We start from the raw sequence: 25317 nt of genomic DNA, 5'->3' as shown, positions 1-25317 counted from the left end.
GCCATCATCACTGCCTATCCACTGATTTCACTGCAAATCCGCCAATTTTCCTCGACTGGACACTTCCCACGTGTCGGCTCCACATTCCTTTGGTATATTCAAGCGTAACTGAGCTCATTCGGATCCAACGAGGCCATCCCACTGATTGTGGGTGGCCAGTTGACTAGCCACCGAATTTGTTCAACCCGCACCATTCACAAACATGTAAGTTTCATAGTATAGTTTATGCAATTTGACGAAATAAGGTTAGGTACTTACCTGTGTGGCCATGGACGTGATCTGCAGGTTTTCGGACATGGAACGATGGCTTTGCTCATTGCTGCTTCGTGCACAGGCGCTAGAATTCCTTCGTTCATTTTTTGATGTTGCATGCAACGCTTCGGGACCTGATCCACTGGTGGTGAATGTTGAATGCACTGCTCTGCCTTTTCTCAGCTGTCAAGTAGGTGTTCACGTTCAATCGGAGCTAGTTACATGCCTCGTGTGTTGATTTCAGCTGCTATTGACTCCATAGTGTGTATTCCAGGCGGATCAGCTGCTACAGGATTCCTGTAGGACACCTTGTAGCTGCTTCTCCTCCTGGGCTGCATGCTGAAACGAGCAGGGTTGCATTCACGATTGAAGGGTCCTAATGAAGCTTTAATAGGTAGAGTATGCGAACCTTCATGTACTTGATTTGTCCCTTGGAAAAAAATTGCAATCTAAGGAAAACATGACTTTTTGCATGACTGTGCAGGAATATAAGACCAAATTGTGGTAGTGGCGGTGGAAAGAGATGAAACAGGTGATGGATGGAAGAAAGGGGTGGCTGCATGCCTCCTCAACAGATTTCAAGCTTTAAATCCCTCTCTAGAGTCAATTTTGGCCTGCCCAAAGGTTCTACAGGATGTTTCCTGTAGAAATGCAGAACTTCCTGTAGAAAGCCTTTAAACTTCCTGTAGGAGGTTGAATCTTGACCCGAATGTGTCCAAATCCTGGAAAAAGTGAGTGGCCATGGAGGGAGTGTCTGTGAGGATGTCTGGTAACTTGGTACGGACCCCTGTCCTCATTTTACGCGACCTTCTGTATCTGCACTGTATTTCCTGCAACCTGCAATAATTTTCAGATATCAAACATGTTTCTTTTCTTTTTTCTCTCTTTCCTCTTTTTCTTTTTCTCTTTTTTCTTTTTCTTCTTTTGAAAGACAGCAGGGGCGCCTTCATGAGGTTTTCACCCCCACTATCTGCCCTGGGTGCCTCAGAGAGGTTTTCACCCAAGGATCTTTTTATTCAAATTCTTTATTTTCTGAGAGACGGCAGGGGTGCCTCCCTGAGGTTTTCACCCTCACTGCCTGCCATGGTCGCCTCATAGAGGTTTTCGTCCCGGGATCTTTTTATTCCTTTTTTTTTCTTTTTCTTTTTTTTTGATGATCAAGGTGTGGTCGGAACAGAGGCAGAACCCTGCTCTATTTCTAGAACTGATTTTTCCACAGTTTCAATGAACTCCTGCCTTTAAAGGGGTTTCTTGTAGATTTTCAATCGATGCCCATTGAGAAGCATGGGGATGGCTTCCTCATCAATGGTCCTGATAAGGGTTGAACAATTGTCATTGCATTTCTCCACTGTATATGGTCCTAACCATCTTGTCCTCAAATTTCCTTTGAAATCCTTGTATCTTGAGTCATACAGCAGTGCCCAATCTCCTGGCTGGAATTGCTTTTCATTAAGGTGCCGATCATGCCATATCTTCCTCTGGAGTTGAACTACTTCTGAGTGGAGGAGGGCCTACATTCTTTGTTCATATAATCCATTCAGCTGCAATAATCTTTCACGTTGAGCATGGCTAAGATCTAGGTCCAGCCGAGCTGCCACCCTTAATGTATTGTACTCGAACTCTATGGACAGCAAAGCTTTCTTCTCGTAGATCAGCTCATAAGGTGTGAAACCGGTTGTAGTCTTCCAAGTGGTGTTGTAGGCCCAAGTGGCCTCAACTAGGCAATTTGCCCAATCCTTTCTGCTGCTGCTCACAACCTTAGTCAAAATCCCTTCCAATGCTCTATTAGTGACTTCCACCTGCCCATTTGCTTGAGGATGATAGGGGGTGGAAGTCTTGTGCTTGATCTTGTGATGTGCGAGCAAATCTTCAATCAGGTTGGAGGTGAACTGGCTTCCTTGATCTGTGACTAATTCTCTTGGGTAGCCATACTTGTAGAAGATATTTTCCCTCAGAAACTCAGCCACCTTTTCTTCTGTTGCTGCTTTGATTACCTTTGTTTCTACCCACTTGGTCAGATAGTCGGTGCACACAATGATTTAAGACCATTGCTTTGAAGGAGGGTTGATATGACCCACAAAATCCATGCCCCACTTCTCAAATGGCTCGAAGGTCACTTGAGGTTGGAGAGGCATTTCATCCCTTAGAATCAGTTTCCCCATCCTCTGACATCGGTCACACTGGCTGATGTATCTTCTGACATCTTGATGAAGAGTAGGCCAATAGTAACATGCCTGTAGAATTTTGAAGGCAGTGCTTTTTGCTGCAAAGTGGCCTCCAGAAGGTCCATCATGACAGGTTAGGAGGATGTCAAAGACTTCCTCCTCCCTAACACAATGTCTCAAGATCTGACCTGGGCCAAGTTTAAACAGGTTGCCCCCGATCCAAGTGAACGGGTCACTCTTCCTTACAATTTTGCTCTTCTCCTTTGAGGATAGATGCGGAGGGAACTGTGCTGAGACCAAGTAATTTTCTATATCAGCAAACCATGGAGAGAGCACTGAGATAGCAAATAGATGTTCATCTGGCATCTGGTCATCCACTGTTCCTTCTTCACCTGTAGGCAAGTCCAATCTAGATAAGAAGTCAGCAACAACATTTTCCTTACCTGGCTTGTCGACAATAGACAAATCAAATTGCTGCAATAGAAGTAACCATCTAATGGTACGAGCATTGACATCAGGCTTATTCATTAAATATCTAATCGCAAGATGATCAGTGTGTACAAATGTTTGATAACCAGTGATGTAGTGTCTGAACTTGTTTAGGGAATGGACTACAACCAGGAACTCTTTCTCGGTTACAGTATAGTTCATTTCTGCCTTGGACAGGTTCTTGCTGACGAAGTATATGGCATATGGGAGTTTCTCCTCAACTTGTCCTAAGGTTGCCCCTATGGATTTTTTCGAGGCATCAGTGTGGATGTGGAAAGGTAGGGCCCAGTTTGGACCTCTCAAGATCGGGGCGGACACCAGCTTATCCTTCAACTCATCCAGTGCCCTTTGACAGTTGTCAGTCCATTTAAACTCAACATCTTTCCCTAAGAGTCCAAACAAAGGTGAGGCTAGCTTACTGAAGTCTTTAATGAATCTTCGATAATATCCTGCTAAGCCTAGGAAACTCCAAACATCTCTTACCTTTTGAGGAGGTGGGATCTTTTGGATGATATCAATCTTATTAGGGTCCACCTGTAATCCTTGCCGAGAAATGGTATGACCTAGCACGGTCCCTTCAATCATCAGGAATTCACATTTTTCGGGACTGAGGGACAGGTTCATCTCAATGCACTTGGTCAGAACGTTTCCCAGATTAGTCAATGCTTCTTGGAAGTTGGACCCTAAGGAGTAAAGTCATCCATATAGATTTCTATCGAATCATGGACCAACTCAGAAAAGATGCTCAATACTACTCTCTGGAAAGTGGCAGGAGCGTTGCATAGCCCAAAGGGAAGGACTCGGTAGGCAAAGGTACCCCAAGGACAAGTGAAGGTGGTTTTATCTTGGTCTTCCGGCCTAATTTGGATCTGGTTATACCCGGTGAACCCATCTAGGAAAGAGAAGAACTTCTTCCCTGCCAGTCCATCCAACACCTGATCTATGAAAGGCAAAGGAAAATGGTCTTTCTTGGTGGCTTTGTTAAGTTCTTGGTAATCTACACAGATTCTCCACTTCCTGTTATTTTTGGGCACCAGCACTAGAGGCAAGACCCACTCACTATCGAAGATAGGATAGATGAATCCTGCACCCAATAATTTTTGCAATTCTTCTTTGACAATGTCCTTAAGGGTTGGATTCATTCTCCTTTGAGGCTGCCTGACCGCTTTACAATCTTCTTTAATGTAGATGTGATGGGTACAGACCGAATTATGGACTCCTTTCATCTCCTTATAGCTCCAAGCGAAAGCATCTAAATGATTGTTCAGTAAGCTACACAGCTCCTCCTGGGAAGGAGATAGGGAGGAGATGATCTTTAAAGTTCTTTCGGGACCAAACTCCACATTCTTAACTCTGAGAGAGGTTGGATAAGTCACACAGAGGTCCACTAAGGTGATGGCTTGGGTATCCTCTACCAATTCCTCTAAGGACAGTGCACTGGGAGGTGGATTCTGAATCAAAATCTCAATCAAATCATCCTCGGTTTGAGGATCTCCCCTAGTGGTTTCTACTGTGCACAATGGTGCAAAGTAGACCTCATCCTCATCTCCTTCTTCCAACCAGAGTGGTAAGTCATGTTCTAGCATAGGTTGGGCAGGAGGATATAGAACCATTTGCTTGGACATAGGCCCATTCTTGATGGTCATGCTTCCAGCTCGGCAACTAATGTAAGCATCTGCAGTGGCTAACCAAGGCCTTCCCAAAATGAGGGGGTATCCAGTGAGCTTAGCCTTTGGCTGAAGGACCAAGAAGTCTGCAGGGTACTCCCAAGAGTCAACAGAGACCAAGACATCTTCCATAATCCCTTCGGGAGTCACAGTGGAGCGATCTGCCAACTGCAAGACTGTCGAGGTCTTCCTTAAGGAATTCTGAAGGTTGAGTTTGAGCATGGTGTCCTTGGTCATCACATTAATGGCAGCCCCTAGATCAATCAAGGTATGGGGAATTATGGTGCCATTGATGTGGACATCAGCTACAGGACTCCCAGGGTCCAAATACTTTGGACAGATTACTTGCCCCAACATTAGATCGGACAGTTGTCCGATGACATCGATAGTCGAGGCATCTCTCTTTCACCTGCCTGGGTGCCTGAAACACTTCTCCTTAATCAGTTTGTTGTATATCGGTACATCTTTGATGGCCTGGAGAAGTGGTATTTTCACACACAACTATTTCAGTTCTCCCAGAAGTTCAGTCTCCTCTGGGTTTGGTTGCGTGGTTACTGTTAGTCGCTCAGGAAAGGGTGGAATGGCTTTGGGTTCACCTTCCTGTTTCTCTTCCTCGTCCTCTGGGGGAGGAGGTTGGCGATCTAGAAGGGTCTTCCCGGATCGCAGGTTGATCTCCTGGATCTTCACAGCATAGGTAGGACATGTTGTCTCCCGAGTGTATACCTGTTGGGCCTGTCGGTTGTTGGGGTTCGGGTTCGGTTGAGCAGGCATCTGGGGTTGCCTTGGAGGAGAAGGAGGTAATGGTTGTGGTTGAGCCGATGGTGGAGGCAAAATGGCGGGAGGAGAGTTGTATTGGGGCCTCCACCCCGGTTGAGGTGCATTCCACTAAGGCTGTGGCTGGACATGTGAGTGAAACGAATGAGTAGTGGGTTGAGTATGGTATTGAGGTGGATAAGACCACGAAGGAGGTGCAGACTAGGAAGGATGAGCAGGGGGACCCCAAGAAGGCATGTAAGCAGATTGGTTGGGACTATAATAAGCTTGGGATGGCCCTTGCATGCCCTGCTGGTAAGGTCTGGGTCCATGTGGCCTCCTTTCGTTGAGGAAGTGGAGAGGTTCAGTGGGTGCCTCAGTCCCTTGGTACATGGCTTTGAATCCGGGCAAGGTTGGGCATTGGTTTGAGGGGTGGTTCTCCTCACAAACAAAACATACCTCTACTGAGTGCAATGGACACTCATTCTTAGGGTGCTTCCTCGTACATCTGGGACAAAAAATGGCCATAGCCCTCTCAGCTTCCTCTTGCTTTTGTTGGATTTGGAAAGTATCAAGTTGCATGGCAATGGTCTGTCTCATCTCACTTTTGAGGTCTTCCATCTGATTAGCAAACTCATGCTTGGAGAAGGTAGTACTAGCTGAAAGTGGATTCCCCCTACCTCTTTTCCGGGCTGCCCTAGAGTGGTTTCTAAACACAGTCTTTATGTCCTCATAAGGTAGTTGGTAAATGTCTCCTCTAGCTAGCATGTGAAGGGTATCTAGGAGGTCTTCAGGGACTCCTCGGAGCAGAACCAGCTTTAGAGATTCAGGGTCAAGTGTGCACCTGACCCATTTATAGCTAAGTTGGAACCTTTCCTTGTAGTCCTCTAAAGACTCATCATTTCCCATGGTCATCCGAAAGATTTCTCCCTTGGTTTCCTTTGACCTACAGTAATCCCGGTACTTGTTGTTAAAGGCTTGTTGCATCTGAGCCCAAGTAGTGATACTATTTCCAGGTAACCCAATGAACCAGCGTAATGCTGCATCCTTGAGGGTAGAAGGAAAGAGTTTCAACTTTTTCTCATCTTCTGTATAGTCATAAGTTCGACAAAGGACAGAAAACTTAAACAGGAAGGTATCAGGGTCTTCAGTGGTCAATCCATGGAAATGAGGTAAGGCTGAGGGACTTATGTTCTTCATTTTCATGTCCCCGTTGGTCTCTTGGATGGAAAGGTACCTTCTATTCTCTCGTCATCGTCTCTACCATTTCTTTTGTCATCCATGGTCTAAAAAGGAATGTTTTGTTGCTCTTCTTCTGTTATAGGATCTTCGTATATCTCAGGAGGTTCACCTATAGGCTCTTCTGGATCACTGCCACCAAAGAAGAGAGAAGGGTGACTCAGTGAAGTGGTGGGGGCGTTGGGTAGGAATTTTCCGGTATTATCTCTATTCCTACGAGGCATGAAAGAATTTTTGGTTGTTTTTTCTTTTTTCTCTGCTTGTACTTGCAAAACTGAAACAGATGGAATTGCAACTAACTAAAATCTATCTTGCAGAAATGAAAATGTGGAATTGAAATGAAAGCAGGAAAGGACTAATCTATTTTGCTGAAATCAAATTGAGAGAATGAAATGCCAGACTACGCTTGCAGAATTGAAATTGTGGAATGGAAAGGCTAATCTATGAAAGCAGGAAATGTCTAATTTACTTTTGCAGAAATGAAATTGCAGAATGGAAATGAAATAAACTTCTTGGCAGAGGATTGGAGTAGGAAGATAGAAGAAAAGTAGCAATCACAAATACTCTGACGCTTCCCTGGTAATGGTGTCAAAAAGAGTGGTGATCTCCAGTATTGCAGCAATAATGCTACAACTCCTGGGACTCCCTTCTTTACTTTTATCAACCCGGTAGTTCATAACAAACTTGGAAGTGACGATGCTGTATACACAAGTACTAGCTCTTGCCATAGCTGTCACTTGGTCAGCTAGCACAAGTTTGCTAGGGGCTTAAGCCAACTTCTATGAGCTCTGAGAAGAAGATTTTTAAGTGATGGAAGAAATCTAACTCAAAGAGGGCTTATCTACTTGCAGAAAGAAACTAGAAAGCTGAAAGGAAACGTAAACCCTAGCAAACCCTAATTTTACCAGTTATCCCTGCCGATGCAAGAAAGAGGATGCAAGCTACTAAAAGGAATGCCATTGACTTCTAGGAAGGTAAATACATGTGTCTAAGATACTTCTACAGTAACATCTGAAAAAACATCCTTTTGTATTTTTGGATAAGTTGCCAAAATTATTATGCATGCGATTTGACTGTTTGATTGTGCAGAGGTGGATTGGAAAGAGGAAATGCTTGGATGAGGTCGGGAAGGTTCAAAGAGGGTCTAAGGGGTCCCTAACACCCTTCGAGAGAGTTTCACAGAGTTTGGCTATCAAGAAACCTCATTTGTGAGCTTCTACAGGAAGTCTACAGGGGTTCTCCAGGATGTCTGTGATTTTCTACAATATGTTCTGTAACTTTCTACAGGATGTTCAGAAATGGGATTTTGGAGGATGGATGGATGGAAAAAGATGAAGGAGTGGTATGGAGGTAGGATAAGGGTTGGAGGTGGTCCAGCACTTGGTGGATGGAGTTGAGGACAGATGTAAATGGTTGGATTTGTTCAAAGAGGACTGAAGCAATGATGCACAAAAAAACTAGGGCTATGTGAGCAAATGGCAAACATAAGGCTAGAAGCTGAGCTAAGGGATGGAGCAGATGGGTTTGATGAAGTATGGGCAGGTAGAGAAGTGGTACAGGTGCTCTGCAAGTCGTTTTTCCAACTGAACCAACGAAGACTTGTAAAATCAAATACCTAGTTACGTTGACCTAATCTAATCTAGCTGTCAGTAAAAAGAATGAACAGAAGTTGAACTGCAATGAAACCATGTATTCTAACTCATGTAACTAAGAAAGCAAAAGTCTGAACTTGTAACCAACTTCTACACATGAAAATCAAACACTAGTGATTGCATGGCAAAGGAAAATCAGTGTTTTTGTGGGCAGCAAGGTTATCCTGATCCCAGCTCCTGATCCCACTGAGGGAGAGGTGAAACCAGAGATGTTTGATGGCCCCTTTTTGAGGCTTTTCCATGTTAACAACCTATCAACTAAATCTGAGCATCAAAAGTCTTTCTAACCATTAACAGTGACCTAGTTAATCAACAAGATTTAATCTACTTAACATAAATAATTTTGCAAATGCATAAATAACAAATAACAATACGTAAAGGAGGCATTAGCACTCGGGTTGGGCCCAACCCCAAGAGCTGCAGGCTCCTATAAAGAACTCAGATCTGATGCCAAGTAAAGTTGCTTCTCATTACTCAAAAATTATCATCACAAGAAAGTTGTACAAAAGTAGCTAAGAACAACGAGCTAAAAAAGGAGAGCACTATAGTGCAAATACCAACAGTTCCGAAAGTAAACTACGAAGGCTGAGGCCTTCTTATTGATACAATACAAGGGGGCTAGCAGTCCTCCTAGATTCAAGGGACTTGCCTGTTCCAACTACAGTAAACAGTCACTCTTTCCAAAGCTGCTTGGCTGCCTTTAGAACTTGTTTTGGTGGCCTGTTGAGTTCAGAGTTGAGGGTGGAGATTTCGAGGAAGGGCCATTTAATGCCACAGACAACCTCCCTACGAATCCTCACCTCAAGCATGGTTGTCACCTGGGCCATAATTTCTTGGTTTTGCTCCAAAATTTGTCCAAAAAACCTAAAATGACCACGTATTAGCCTCCTTGGTAGAGTTACCACCCTTATTCATTCAAATAACATAAACATACTAGAAAAACATGCATAATCTATGAAAAATGGAGGATTGAATAAGGACAATTAGGTAAAATGAGCCCAATACGTTACCCAAGTCGGGGCTCATCAGATCTATCCAGGTCAAGGAAAGAATGTGATAAAATTCTTGAAGAGGTTTGACATGATGGATTATAAACCAATGAAAACCTCGATTATTATAAACTTGAAAATAATAAGGAATTCCAATTTGGGACTTGTGCATCCTTCAAAGTATAGATAGCTGATTGGCTCACTAATGTATTTGGTAAATACTTGACTAGACATATGATTTGCAGTAAATGTTCTCATTCAATTCTAATTGGAACCAAAGCATGATCATTAGATATAAGCATGCCATATATTAATATAACTGCAAGGAAAAATCCATTAATGCCCAAAATATTATAGGAGGAATGATGCCCACTTAATTGGTTATAAAAATTATGACTCGGGAGGCAGTTAGCATGATGGAAGGAACCTTACAAGAGGATTTTTTAGTTTGGGATATCTTGAAGGTGTTGGACCCACCAACATTTAAGGGGATCTCGTCGATAAGAAGTTTCAACTAGACCTCAGACCATTTGGAGTAGGATTCCTAGCAGTGGGTAGTAAAGCTATGCCTTGATTGCGATAGTGCACAGAGGTAAGTATGATATGTTTATCGAAAGAAAGTGTGTGACCTTACAATGAATCAAGAGAGATGTATGGGGAGATCCTAACACATGAAGGGGAAAAGGAAGTGCGTACCTTAGAAGCATGTAATAGTACACAGCCTGAAAGGAACACGTGAGAAAAATGACATCATGGGTTGGAAGCGGAATAGTCCAAAATCCAAGGTGACTAGTTAAACCAAAAACACGATTCCAACAATATTAATACAATAATATACAAAGTATTTCATACATGAATGCATAAGTTAAATAACATACATTGCTAAAGAAACCACAATAGTCCAACTAAAATAAAAACATATGCATGAAAACATTTTGGCTTTGTCATATTATATAAAAGTGAAAGTTCCATCCATACATACAAACATGATAGCCACGAGCCCCAAGAGTGAAACATTACAGTCAACATCGCCTACTCCTCAAAAGAGATGTACTCTCTCTACACTGTGGAGAACCCAAGGCTCATCACCATACTCTGCAAACCCTCTCTAAGAAATTCCTAACAAAAGCTTGGCTCCCAAAAGTCTGTTCTATGAGTTATGAGGTTCTATTTATAACAAAGGGTGGGGTGACCCTTGACATTCCCCTTTGTGACTCTTGGATGACCCTCACGACTCTTCAACTTCATTACATAACTTGTTACATTACATATGATTGTTTTCATTCCACTAATGACACTTGGAATTTCAGTTTACATCATGTTTACAATATTAATTTTCCACATATACCTGTGTGGGACAAAAATGGGCTTGAATTAGCTAGACAAGACAACACCTAACTCAGAAAGCTACGGAAAGATCAACTCATCAACACCCTCTCTGTGATCCCTAGTGAACTGATGCCTTTCTTGATAGTGCACGATGGTGTCTGTATACTCTTTGATGATGTATTTCTAGAAGCGAGTTCTTGCCTCCATTGCTTCTTGGTATACTGATTTGGAACCTCTATCCAACTCATCCTATAACATACGCAACTTATTCCTGAGAAAGGCTAGACCGACGATATACATCTACATGTCTTTGCACTGACTTCTAAATCTGTGCTGGTGGCCATAAGAATCAACTCATGAAAGTACGTGTCGAGTTTCAATCGGAGTTGCTTATTCTCTTTGACCTCGGTGAGCATTCCAATTAACAAGGTGCCATACTTTCTCACCATGATATTGGTGATGACAAGAGGGAGTTCCTCATAGTTCTGAATCAGGCTCTAGATACCTGCTTTGTCCAACTATACCTGCAGCTTCATCATATTGTGCAAGTCAAGCAGTGATCCCTTGTACTTCATTTTCCATGTTGCTACATGATCAACGACGACATGTATATCAGTGAGTGTCTGCGCTATCTTGGTGCAACGCTTCTTATGACCATATAGATGTAAGAATGCCTTGTGCATAGTGAAAAACTTGTCATACACCCACTATATGACTATCTCAAGATATCATAATTCAGCTAATATTTCTTTCTTCATCTCTGATCTGGCAGATCCTGTTGATTTTTCCTCTCTCTTCTTGGCTTATTTCAATTCCTTAGCGATGCACTCATTTTCTGCTATCAAGAACTTCACACTCAAGCTCATGGCTTCAACATAAGCCTTTGTAGCATCGAACAAGGAAGCTAAATGTTTTCAGACATTTGACACAATCAGCCATTCTTCATAGTGCACAGGTGATGCATGATCATCCGAGGTGTGCGGTCTACGTGCTGGTACAACTCTGTGTTGTGACTCATCAAAGGTTATCCTATACACATCTATTCCTAGATTGTCCTCAAGGAGAACAATATCCCCTTTCTCACTTGGTACTTGCTCTGTTGATGGAGCTGGTGAATCTTGTGGGGTGACCTCAGTCGCTTTTGGCATGAGGTCGATGTCCTGATCCTATTCCAGCTACTCCATGTCCACGTCCATCTATTTTACTATCGGTTCATCCTAGTGAGAAGGTTCTTGTTCCTACAGTTGTTCACCATGTTCCTCATCTGTTGTTGGTTTTGAGTTTGCAACTTGTATCGATGCAGTTTGCGTTGCTTGTGTGGCTTGCACTTCCTCTTGTTCCTATTCGTATTCCTGTACCTATTGCGCTTCCTTCTCTCTTCCTGCACAACTCTTGTGCTTGTTTGAGCTTCTGCTCTACTTCCTACAACTTCCTCTCCATCTCTTCTAGCCTTTACTTATATCTCTCCCTCTACACTCCTCTACTGTCACACTATCGCCTATTTTATTATATCTCCAAAGCTACTCTTTCCATAAGTGGGTGTTCCTTAAAATTGTAGCTTTTCTTTGCCTCTACGCTTTCTACAATCTTCCTCTTGCCTTTGTTTTGTGCAAGTTTTTTGCTCATTGTTGTGGTTGTTGTTGTTCCTTGTGGTGTTTCTACCTTGATTGCTAATAGTCACTCTACTGTTATGTTGACCAATTCATCAAGCTTGGAGGAATTATATCAATATCTTTGGGGTCTTCCTTTGTCCAATGAAACATCCCATGGATCCAAGAATAGTATACTCTCACACAATGGTCCTTACATAATCCATGTGTATCATATGGATTGAAACTCTTGGTGACGAACTTAAACTTCTTGAAGTCCTCGACCTCGGAATTCACTCCTTTCAATCTCTGGATCACATATAATCCAATTCACAAAGGAAGCATAGGCTAGGGTGCCTTCTTCTTCTTGTGAAATCTAGCTGATAACCCTATTGAGATGTGTTATGAAATCTCTTGCATGACCAACTTGTCTGTGGAAAACATAGGAAACATATGCAGAGATTTTTCCACACTGTACATCTTAATGAAGGTGCCATCGAGTTAGGCATACCAATATGTAATATTCAGCAACACGTCCATTGCGGCCTTGGAAATGAAAGTCATATCATGTTCAAAGATCATCATGTATAGAGGGGTAATGAAGTGGTCAGATAGTCCAACCACAACTCCTCGGTAGCTGCACTCTCAGAGAAACTTTGAATATACGTTCATAACATTCTCTTAAGGTGTGCATGCCCAACCCATGCCAGGAAACTATTGATGGGCACAAATTGCATCAAGTAGGTAGGTAGAAATGAAGAATCTTACTTGTTTATCATTGGGAGGACTCCAGGGATTGGATACATGCACTTTTTGTTGGAAATCCAACGTGTCAGACCAATTCAAAATTTTTCCTTTAGTTTCCATCTAATCCAACATAACAACCCAACTGTTGTTCATGCTGTTATTGGGAGTGTAGAATGGTGCATCCATCCTCTTCACCGACTATGGAAAATGGTAAATATACTGATAATATTTGTCCTGGAGGAAGGAATATTTACTCCACTGACACTTCTCACTATCATCATCTCAGGATCAGTGTGTGAGACAATCTAGTCGATCATATTTGTGCACGGGAAGGTGGGATACCTACATGCAACCTTGTATAATCCTCACTTATGGATGTTTACGTAGACTTGTCGGTCCTCCACATTCTCCTCAAAGTTGCCTGCGAAAATACTGTTGATGTCTTACCATGTGATCTTGATGTCTTTCTCAATGAATAGGTGTGTGTCTATGTAGATGGGCAGGCTCATAGACACCCTCTCAACCACATTTGCAATACTTCTTTCAAATTTGTCTTTTAATCCAACTCTCTCAGAGGCCATGATACTTGTACTGTTGAGAAGATCCTAAAAAACTTGTGGTACCTAGAGACAGAGAAGACACTCATGGTAAGGCAATGTCGGCTAAAAAAGTAAAACAACTGAAGAATGAATCAAGAAAAAAACTAGTGACTGTTAGGAAAGATTGTGTAGCATTGACTTCGGGAGGCTCGGAGACTGTCAATTGGAACCACGCATTTCATAGTCTCAGCTACGAGTGAGGCTCACTGCTTACTAGAACTACACAATGCGCAATCTAGAGAGGCTGACTAGCGACTGAAACTACACAACTTGTAGATTAGTCAGCGTGGGTTTCTAGATGGAACTATACCTTGCGTAGCTCCAGTGGGTAGGACTGGGGAACTACCTCCCAGGATTGCAAAGTGAACAACTAAGAGTCAATGTGGGCAACCTCTATGTAATTCCTTAAGGCAAGGCAGAGCTTTGACTTCCAAGAATGCGAAGTTCTTTCTGGGAGGAGCAAAATATCGGTCAAGGTAGCCCAGATCTTCCCAATGGCAACATAAAAATTTGAATGACTAAATTTATTTGAAAATATGGTGTAGATCTACGTGAATAGACATGCATGCAATTTAGGTAAGCGCAGAAATCAGTCAAATGACAAAACCATGAATCTGATGAAGAGAGTCGCCACAACAATGATTGTGAGTGCAGAAACAATGTTATGCATGCGACACTAAGGAAATGTTATGCAAAACTCAAAAAAACACTTCTACAAGTTAAAACACATTAAAACACTAGTGGTCATTCAATAAAATAAGGAAAAGAGCACTCACACAAGCTGAGAAATAAAAGACACAGAAAAAGAGGCAAAAGACATGAAAATAAAAACTTCCCAGAAAAGTTTAACCGATTATGCCAAAGGTTCTTAGATGCCTTGGGAATGCCATAGATCCAAGATCTAATGTGAATAATGAGATCTAGGGCACCATTTAAATACATTTGGTGAACTTAGGGTTTATGACGTGCATGCCACAAATCTAGGAAAAAGTGACACTTTGCGGGAAGTTTCTAAAATCGAATTTTCATGTAACACCCACTTCTAAATATAGATCCCTAAAATATAGGGATGGTTTTTCTCTTTTTTCTTTTTTCTTTTTCAAGGAATACTACCCAAAATTCTAGGAAGGATTGTGCAGTTCTAGAGGAACCGAGCAACCTACCATCACATGCAATAGATAGCCACTGCGGGAAAAAAATTTGCACTATTTCTAGGCTAAGTGGCCTTGGCTAGTAGGCCAACTCTGCACAATTTTTCAGAGCAAGGTTCCTAGTCTACTCTTCGAATTTCTGGAGAGAAGTTTTGGCTAGCCTGTTATGCGCATTTATGGGGAGCAATGCCAAATGGCTTGCGGTTTTCATTTCAGGAGAGCAGTTTCAGCTAGCCTGCTATGTGAATTTATGGATAACAGTGCCAATTGGCCTACTTATTTCATTTCTGGAGTGAAGGGCAGCTGCTAGGATGCTCTGCGCAATTCCTAAGGGGATTGCATAATTTTTCCCGATAACCAAATGATTGGATGTGAACCAAGTGTTGGGTCATATTGTGGTTAGTAGATGAGACAAGTGAGTGAACACAAGTTGTTAAGTGATAGATGAAGTAAAATAAACATGATTACCTAATTAGTGCAGGATAACTGCTATGATTTCAAGGAGGGAGGCTCCAAAATGAAGCAACGTAAAAATTTGGAGGGTGGTTGTAGTCTGTACAACATTGGTGACTCACGAGTAGAACTCCAACTCTCAATAGGGACCTTTTTCATGAAAAGTGAGTCTAACTCCTCTAGAAGTATTGTCTGATTCTTAGATCATCATGGCTTCAACAATAAGCTTGAGTTAAGATATAACCCCTATCATTCTCTTAATAGGTCAGCATACATACCAAGCCAAGTCAACCGAGTTGTTTCAATTGGAGATGAGGGGTCTATTGGCTCACCAGTAATATACATGTGAGAGTCTTAGTTTCATCTCTGGTGTTGCTCCACTGCCAATAGGCCTAGACAATGCCCTAACGAAGTCACGCAGAAACACAAGCATAGCTCCGCTGCCAACGAGCTTGGTCAGTACCCTAGCGGAGTTACTTGCATCACCTCTTTGTGCAAGAAGCCTTTCTCTTCTTTCACCTTATCCATTTTTTCATTTTTCATTTTTTTTTTTCATTTTTCAAAGAATTGTGCATAGGAACTTATTTATTTCATAGGTGGAAGAGGGATCCTATTTTATTATGAGCATAAGAGTTTTTCCCTTCAGAGAAGTATTTTATATATACCTTTAACTATACTTGTTAAGTTTTTCCCTCTCACTTTACTCTACTTGACTGAGCTGACAAGTGTTAACCCAAAGGAACCGATTAGAGTAGGTGGTACTAGTTAAAAGTGAAACCGTTGTTTTTTCACCAAGATTCACTTTGAACAGGACATATCTTCCATAAGGTTATCATCCACTAATGATAACAATCTCTTCATAAAGAGAGAGGACAACATATAACTAAGTGTTGATAGTTATACAAGTCTTGTTGCACTTCACCTTTCTTGTCTCGAGAGCCACACACGGCTTCATGCAAAACTAAACCTATGGGTGCATAACAAGAAAACAAAACAAACAAGCAAAGATAAAAAGTAAAGCTAAATAAATGCGAGTAAGAAAAGCAAGAAAACAAGCAACAAAAACAATGTAAACAAAGAAAGCATTAAAATAAAGCAAAACAAGAAATAGAATGCTACTCCTACTCCTAAACTAAACAGCACATGGGCCTACTCATGTAAAGTGATATTTCCAATGTAACCATCAACGCATTGGTTGACCCATGTTGGTGAAGGCATGTTTTACGAGAAAGGTAAGTATGTAAACTAGAAAACAAGAAAGATATAACAATGAAGACCAACACGCTTCAAGTTTAAAAATGTCCACAGAAAAGAAAAGAATAAAAGCTCAAGATAAACATTCTGCGGACCTATCCTGGTTATGCAACACACTACATGTAGACGATAAGCACGTACACTCTTTTGACCATGAAAAATGGCAAAACAGAAGAAAGAAAGACAACTTATGTTTAGCAAGAGTGCTTACAGTGTATTATTACTCCAATGCATGAGTGATAAGATCATGTGATTCATGAGGATGATGTGAATTCTTTGAATTTTATTGATCTTCAATGTGAATAGGAGAAGGATGAGGAGACTTCAGTGTTTTAACATACTTATGATCTAAAGTGGAACTGACCTCAAGGTAGTGAGGAACTGGAAAAACCATTAGCTCGGGCTGAAGTGCCTCAACATATTATGGGGTTTCCATTTCATTAATGGATAGATCATTGAAGATGGGTGGCTTAGAAAGATCAAGAGTGAATGAATCAACGTCGTGATTGAATGAAGGGGTAAAGAGATCATGATAGCCATGATTAGAGAATTCAATAAGTTCATCGACATCCTCATGACCTGATGAATCACACAAAGGGGTTGATGAGATGCAAGAATGTTCACAATCTGCATTTCTGGAAATAACAGATGAACTATTGAGTGGATTTTCAAACAACGATTTGTCCTATCCACTATGATATGATAGATTGACATCAGGTGTATTCTTTGAATGATCAGAAGTAGATGCATCCGGGAATGAATTCTCACATAGATTTTTACAGGATCAACACATTGGTATGCGGAAATCATCTTTCTTTATTATATGAGAATTACAAAATTACAGAAATGGACTAAGATTTTCTTCCCCAGATTGACTGTAGTAGCATTCAACATATATGTCTTAGCCAAAAGCTTAAGAGATTTGTAGGCTACCTGGCATGCATGCAGGTTGAGTCTCGAAAATCAACAGACTTACAGACTTACAGAAATTCTAAATGATTCGGCCGCTTTAGGTTCACACTAGCGTCAAGCACTAATGCGCAAACTTCTCAAATCCCTAAATTACTTGAGCTCTTCTCACGATGCAAGCAGTTTAGACTGGTTGTCCACATATGCAGAGCAAGAGAGAAACTCCACTCAGACCTCTAGACTCTCAACTCTAAAACTCTCAATGACCAACTCCGAATGTGTCTTACCTTGTAGTTTGTTTTATTTATAGAACCCAAGGGGAACAAACATCCGTGAAATGTCATATACAAAAGTAAGATGTTGTAAGGACCAAACATGTGAACAAAAGTAGATGTACCAACCAGATTCGGGTATGAGTGGACTGCTCATGTTATCTCGTCCCTTTTCCCTTTGAAAAGCCAACTGGCATACGGGGACCGAATCTAGGACAAAGAAAACATCAATATGTGATCTTAATTATTGTACTATAGGATTTACACAGTGGAAATTCATGAACGAGTGAATCCACAAAAGCTCGAAAAGACATAAAGTAGAGATATGCAAATCTCATTTTTGTACAAAAGATTACAAAGTGGATATTCCTAAACAAGGGAACCCACGAAAGCTTTTCCAAAACCAAAGTCGGTTGGAAAGACGACACATCACAAGGTATAATAATCAATTTGAGGGAGTGTATAGTGTTGATAATTCCATCTTTCGATTAGATAGTTGGAGAAGTACTGGACCCTCACTTCTTTTTCAGATTCCCATGCTTGATTATTATATTTGTCCGGAGGCTCTGTAAAGTTGATGTTGAGAAATGGATTGACACTTGGATCAACCTAGCCATGGAAATCATCATAATTCGTACTGGAGGAGATTGTTCTAACTTTGTAGTGGTTTGTGACAAACCAACGCACATGGCCACATCTTTTCATTCCGTGCAGAAATGAAAGATCACTGATCTCTATCAGATTCCTTATTGATTTATAAAATATTCCAGTCACGAGCATACTTTTTCCACTAAAACCAGGAATCTTGAGCATTGTAAGGGAATATGGTTTAGTGAGAAGTGCCGATAAACCATAGATTTTCCACCATTCCATAAACCTATCTGGAATAGGATCATCTTCCTCCATGTCTTCAACTGTCATTCCTTCAAAGATAAAGGAAAACTGCATAGCATAAAACATGTTAGATGGGTAATTCTGTAAATTCATACCTGAATCAAAAGCTTCCCTTTGGCGGTCTTCATCAAAATCTTCTCTTTCAAGATGGTTGTTGAACCGTCTGAAGGTTATATGATAGCTTGTAACACGATCATCATCTTCATCATCTCTTTCTATTACATAAGAAATACTACCTATGTATCTTAAATATTCCAAGGCCTCAAGAGCTTCTTCATTCATTTCATTTTGCAATGTTTCTCTCCAAAGATATGGAATTCCTTCTCTATGTCTAATTTCCTTTAGTGGAAACCAGTCATCATCAAGATCAAGTGGAGACTGCTCCAAATCATATGCAATCCATCCATTAGGAGTCTCTATTTACACTGTATCTTCTCTCCTTCGGATATAGTTACAGGATAATGCTAAGATGGAATGCTTAGACAAGAATTCTCTGCTTAGCATATTAGTGAAACTATTTTTATCTCCTGGAACAAATTCTATATCGAAGGAATATTGGCTTAATTCCATGATCCATATGACCATTGCTGCATCTTCAAATTGACATTTGTGAATAGCATATTTCAAAGCCTGACAATATTTTCTTACCGTGAATCTTGTGTAAATAACAAAATCTTTGAATTTTGCTATTCTGAGGCAAAATTCTCTCAATTCCTTTTTCAGACTGGACCAATTTAACTGGTTCTTGGCCCAAAGTCTAGAGTCATACTGACATACCTCTATCTCTTTATTTCCACCATATTTCTCTGAATTTTCTTGACATAAGACTACACCCCAACCAGCTTGACTAGCATCTGTCATGATTATCTTCTTCCATTCTTCCCTTATTGGAGATAAAGGCTGAATGCTCTTTACTCTTTCCTTTATTCTTCTTACTGCTTGGGTGCAGTTTTCATCATGGGATTGGGGCCTTCTAGAGTCTCTTATTCAATAATTTCCTGTCCTGGTCACAATGACTCAAAAATTTTGAAATATAATTAAGACTTCCAAGAAATATTTGTAACTGATTTTTATCAGTTATCTCGTCTGGGAAATGGTCCACAAAGTTGAGACTTCTTTGAATTACTGTATATGAACCATATTGGATATTATATCCTAGAAAATATATCATAGTCTTGAAGATTTTCATCTTTGATGTAAATAATACAATACCCATTTCTTTGACCCTCTTCAAGAAAATATTTAAATGCTTGATATGATCTGGTATGTTATCAGAGTGTATTAACAGATCATCAATGTATTTCTTTAAAAATTCATCCATACCTTCAAACGTCTCATCCATGATTCTTTGGAGTGTTGAAGGTGCATTGAATAGACCAAATGGCATGATGTTCCACTCATAGTGCCCTTGTGGAACTGAGAAAGCTGTTTTACACTTACAAACTTCTTTAATACCAACCTACCAAGAACCTGACTTTAAATCAAATTTAGAGAAAATCTTGGATTGTGATACTTGGGCCAGAATTGAGGATGGTTTTGGCAGTGGATAAGCATCATAATCAAGAATGTTGTTTAGAGGTTTATAATTGACCACCAACCTTGGTTTACCTCTAGCAATCTCTGCATGTTTATTGACATAAAATGCAAAGCAAGCAATAGGGCTCTTGCTTTTCCTTATTAATCCTTTCTTCAAAAGATCTTTAATTTCTTCCCTGCACATCTTCATCTATTCTTCATTCATTGGAACTGCTTTGGATCTTCTGAGTTTACCACTGAAATATGTCTTTAATGGGAGTTCAACTTCATGTTTATGAATGTGCCAAAATGCATTAGGATCATCTGAACAACATTCTTTAAACTTAGCAGTGAGGTCTGCTATCTCTTTAGCATATTTCCCATTATCTAAAAGTTCATTTGTCTTTAGAGATTCTTTCTTTATTTCCATTTTAGCCAATAGACCTTCCAATCTCTCTATCCTTCTTAGTCTATTTGGTGCATTTGAATTGATGAAAGGAAAGAATATCTCTCTATTGTTCAAGCTGACAAAATATCCATACCTTTGAGTAGCAGTGTCAAGCTTGGCTCCATGCTTGTCGAAGTTCTGAAAGAAAGGTGTTCCAAGATACAAGGCACAATCCATACCTGGAACTATTGGACATACAACTTTTACTCTGACATCTTTAGTCAGAAATACATCGATTTCTGCCTCTGTTTTAGTAGCAATGTCACCACTGGCTGTAGTGACTCTGGGACATGCAGTAGGTCGTCGCAAATGTGCACTAACCACTGTATCACTTACAATATTTAATCTTGAACCAGTATCCATTAAAACTTTCTAGTCTTTGTACTAGTTCCCTATTTTCACTCTCATCTTGATGCAATACATAACATCCCGATTCACAATATTGCATCCAAGTGATATCCTGTCATCTCCTTTTTCTCCTTCTAGTGACCATGAGTTGAAAAAAAAATGTGGAACATGCTATCAAGTGGAGGGAGAGGCAATGTTGCAAGCACTTAAACAGACTCACCTGGGAAAAACACACTGGCACTGGAGCTATGACAATAGAGGGAGATGTGAGTCCAAGACACATTGGGCACACTGAGGAAGCACCGAACACAGAGGGTTAGGTTGACATTGCCAGGAGCATTGAAAAAATGAATGCCATTCCCCAAGAAGCAGTCTGACGAAATAATGATAGCTCAATTCGAAAGTTATGGAAGAGTTGAGGAAATTGTGGTTTTCTCTAGGTAAATACCAATTCAATTATGGCTCTCGTGGTTATATATTTGGTTATTGGAACAATTTGATGTGCTACTATCTATGTTGGGGGAACTCTTTTGAGCTCATTGAATTGCTAAGAAAATCAAGGAAATTTTATTTAATTACTCCTTTGATAAGCTTATGGGGTGTTAGCTGAGAGAGGGGCACGCAGGATAGGGTGCTTGGAGTGATTTTGGAAGACACAAGAAGAGGCATTTATGAATCAAAGACAAAGTGGAAAAGAAGGGCTTGGGTGCAGGAAACCATTACTCTCTGGTGTGACTAAGGGGATGTGGGAAATATAACCAATCACTAGAGACACCAAGTGAATGTTCGTAGAGGGAATGCTAATGGTAAGAAAGAGATTTTGCTAGAAATCCTGAGTGTTGATAGCCACAAGCACTCAGATTCTATAATGTAGGTGGGAAAGGGGTAAGGACTCCTCCTCAGAGACATTACACGAGCTAACAGGTTATCAGCTAACGTAGGATATTGAAAACAAATCCCCCCTAAGGCTAGACTTCAATCCAGGTGTTTGGAAACTACTGAACCTACACAGGGGAAAGAGAGTATCAGTGAGGAAATAGGATTAGCCAAATTACAAACCATATTCATTAGCTCAACCTACCAGAAATGTAGCTACAGTGTGACTAGAAAGAGGTAGTCCAAGGAGGGGTGTGAATTATTATAAGGAGAGAGGTCGTAGTGGCAACTCTTAACTCCAAAATAGGGTGGTAGGATTTTCTGGCAAATATCAAGAACAGATCCCTTTACATGTATACACAAAGATAACCAAATATGAAGGGGAGGAATATTCCCAGAGAACCCCACTTTTAGACCGGGAAGTACAAGTAGAATGGTTGAGCTAGATAATAGACACTGGAAACATGTACAATAGGGAAATCCAATACATGAAAGCATGGATACCTATTGGAAAATGAAATATTTTTTGGGTCACACATTGTAGGATAGCCAAGAGTATTAATGAGATTTTCTTCATACTCTAGACTACATGCAGGGGCATATGAAGTACTATGACTACTAAATGGAAGCAATGGAACATAGGCTAGCATGAAATGAGAAGAATCTTGAAATAGATCCAACCACAATGAGACCTTCAATGACTGTTGTAGATCCAATTCTAGTGGTTGGATCAAACACGGAACCTATTCCTTAATTTTAGATGAGTCAAGCTTGTGTTTTTTCTTTTGATGGTTATTTGTGTATCGCCACATAGGCCAATGTACATATCTAGGCATGCATGTTAATTTTAATTATATTATTTAGTTGTCTATGGTATCCCTAAAAAGGGTAAATTTTTATTTATGGGTTGGTTTCCCTTACAAAAGTCCAGTGGGACTTATGTAGTTTTTTTATGTAAACACTTGATTTCTAGTTAATAATGTTCACCTTACAAAAAATATATAATTATTTTAGTATAATAAAACTAATACAAGTTTTTATTGAAAATTATGAATAGATCAAAGGCACAATCATTTGCATCATCTTAATATTAATAGAAAAGAAATAATACAGATACGAAAAGATAGTATCTTCTCTTAATTATCCTAATTATATTGTTAAAGTTTTGTCTACGCATATTGTTTATAATGTTAATTTTATAGGGGTGGAGGTTGTGCTGCAACCACCCCAACATGCCAAATAAGTAGGGGAATGTGGCAACATGCCCCTACCAAATGTTATCCACATGTATTTAAATCATAAACGGTAATTATTGGTCAGGATGATGGACATAGGGAAGATTGGGTAGACTAGTGTGGAGAGTGAGAGGAGAAGGCCATTAATGAAATTCCTTTGAGTACGGCAGCAATGCCGAGGAAAGGGTACAAGTAATGAGGTTGAAAACAAATGGGGAACATGTTATTTAGTGGAGGGAGATCCAATGTTATGAGAAATTAACTAGACTTGCCTGGGAAAAACACACTGGCATTGGCGCTATGAGAGAAGAAGGAGATGTGAGTCCAAGAGACATCAGTCACGTAAAGGGAGTAGTCAAGAAAGAGGGTTAGCTCAACATTTCTAGGAGTGTTGGAAACATCAAGGCCATTCCCCAAGAAGTGGTTTGATGAATGAATGGGAGTTCAATTGGAAAGTTATGGAAGAGTTGAGGAAACTATGTTTTTCTCTCCATCAGTTTTCTTTAGGTAAATAACAATTCGATTCCAGCTTTTGTGGTTGTATATTTGGTTCTTGAAACAATTTTATGTGTTACTACCTATGTTGGGGGAACTTTATTGAGCTCAGTGAATTGCAGAAAAAAGAAGAGAAAATTTATTTAATTACTCCTTTGATAAGCTTATAGGGGGTTAGTTGAGTGACAGGCACATGGGACAAGGTGTTGGGGATGATTTTGGAAGACACAAGAAGAGGCATTTAGAATCAAAGACAAAGTAGAAAAGAAGGACTTGAGTGCAGGAAACCATTTCTTTCTGGCATGACTATGGGGATGTGTGAAATCCAACCAATCACTAGAGACACTAAGTGAATGTTGGTACAGGGAAAGTTAACGGTCAAAAGGAGAATTTCTGAGAAAACCTAGGTGTCAATGGATACAAACATCATTATTCTATAATGTGGGTGGGAAAGGGTCAGGGACTCCACCTTATATACATTACACAAGCTAATAGGTTATTAACCGACATAGGATATAGAAGAAAAAACCCCCTTAAGGCTCGACTTTGATTCACGTGTTAGGAAACCCTTGAGCCTACATAGGGGCAAGGGATTATTAATGAGGAATTAGGAATAGCCCAATACAAACTAGATTCATTAGCTTAGATTGTCAAAAAGGAAGCTAAAATGCCACTGGAAAGTGGTAATCTAATGAGGAATGTAAAGTATTATGAGGAGAGAGGCCATAGAGGTAACTCTTAACTCCAAAATAGGGTGGCAGGTTTTTCCAACAAGTATCAAGAATAGATCCCTTTACATGTATAGGTTGACATAAATAGATCTAAAGTAGAGGAACCTTCCCAAAGAACCCCCTTTCAGACCAGGAAGTGCAGGAAGAATGGTCAAGCTAGATATTATACATTGATAATATGCTTAGTAGGGAAATACAATACATGAAAGTGTGGATCTCGATTGGAAAATGAAATATTTATTAGGGCGCACATTGCAAGATATCCAGGAGTACCATTGAGATGTGCTTCAGACTCTGGACCACATGCATAGGCTTATGAAGTAATACAATTGTCAGATGAACATAATGGACCACAATCTAGATGAAATGAGAAGCATCTCAGAATACCTCCAGCCATAATGAGACCTTCAATGACTACTCAAAATCTAGTTCTAGTGGTCGGATCAAACTCGAAGCCTCTTCCTTAATTTTCAGATGAATCAAGCTCATGGTTTTCCTTTTGATGGTTATTTTGCATATGGTCAGATGGGCCAATGTCCAGATCTAGGCATGCATGTCATTTTTAATTTTACTATTTAGTTGTCTACTGTATCCCTCCAAAGGGTGCATTTTTATTTATGGGTTGGTATCCCTTGCAAAACACTAGCAAGACTTATGTAGCTTTTTTATGTGAACGCTTGATTTCTAGTTTAATTTCCACCTTATAAAAAAATATAATTATTTTAGTATAATAGATGTTTTTCTTGAAAATTATGTATAGATAAAAGGCACAATCATTTGCATCATCTTAATATTAATACGAAAAGATGACACCTTCTCTTAATTATCCTAATTATATTGTTAAAGTATTTCCTAAACATATTGTTTATAATGTTAATTCTACAAGGGTGATAAGAGTCAGTGAGAGTCTCCATAATCGTAGATGAGCATGAATAGTCTCTTACACCTATGGCCTAGGTAAGTTAACCAACAACTTAGATAAGGCATATTATTTATTTTGTGGTTTATCTATAACTACACAAGAAAATTTCATAACCCTTTTAGCCTTTGAGGATTCTATGATTATGTTGTAGCGGCTACAACCACCCTCCAAAATTTTTCTTTAGCCTCATTTTGGAGCCTCCCTACCAACCTTCACACCAGCATGTCTTTCTTCGTCAAATACACAAGCTCCAGTGATTTTCTTGCAGAAAGACAGTCCGTCGATCAAACCTTGATGCATTCCCCTCACAGGTTGTTCATCCATACTTGGTCCAGTAGCAAGCT

The 25317-nt window shown here is 40.2% G+C and overlaps 1 pseudogene; it reads left to right on the top strand.

Annotated features, from left to right (window-relative positions):
• The first annotated feature begins 268 nt into the window (after positions 1-268).
• LOC149249458 (ADP/ATP translocase 1, mitochondrial pseudogene) overlaps positions 269-25317 on the top strand; it is a 42805-nt pseudogene continuing 17756 nt past the window's right edge.

Source organism: Pinus tabuliformis, chromosome 7 (genome assembly GCF_031772625.1).
Source record: "Pinus tabuliformis cultivar Carrire ecotype Pingquan chromosome 7, CPIR1, whole genome shotgun sequence".
NCBI lineage: Eukaryota > Viridiplantae > Streptophyta > Pinopsida > Pinales > Pinaceae > Pinus > Pinus tabuliformis.
This window is presented reverse-complemented; position numbering and strand designations above follow the sequence as displayed.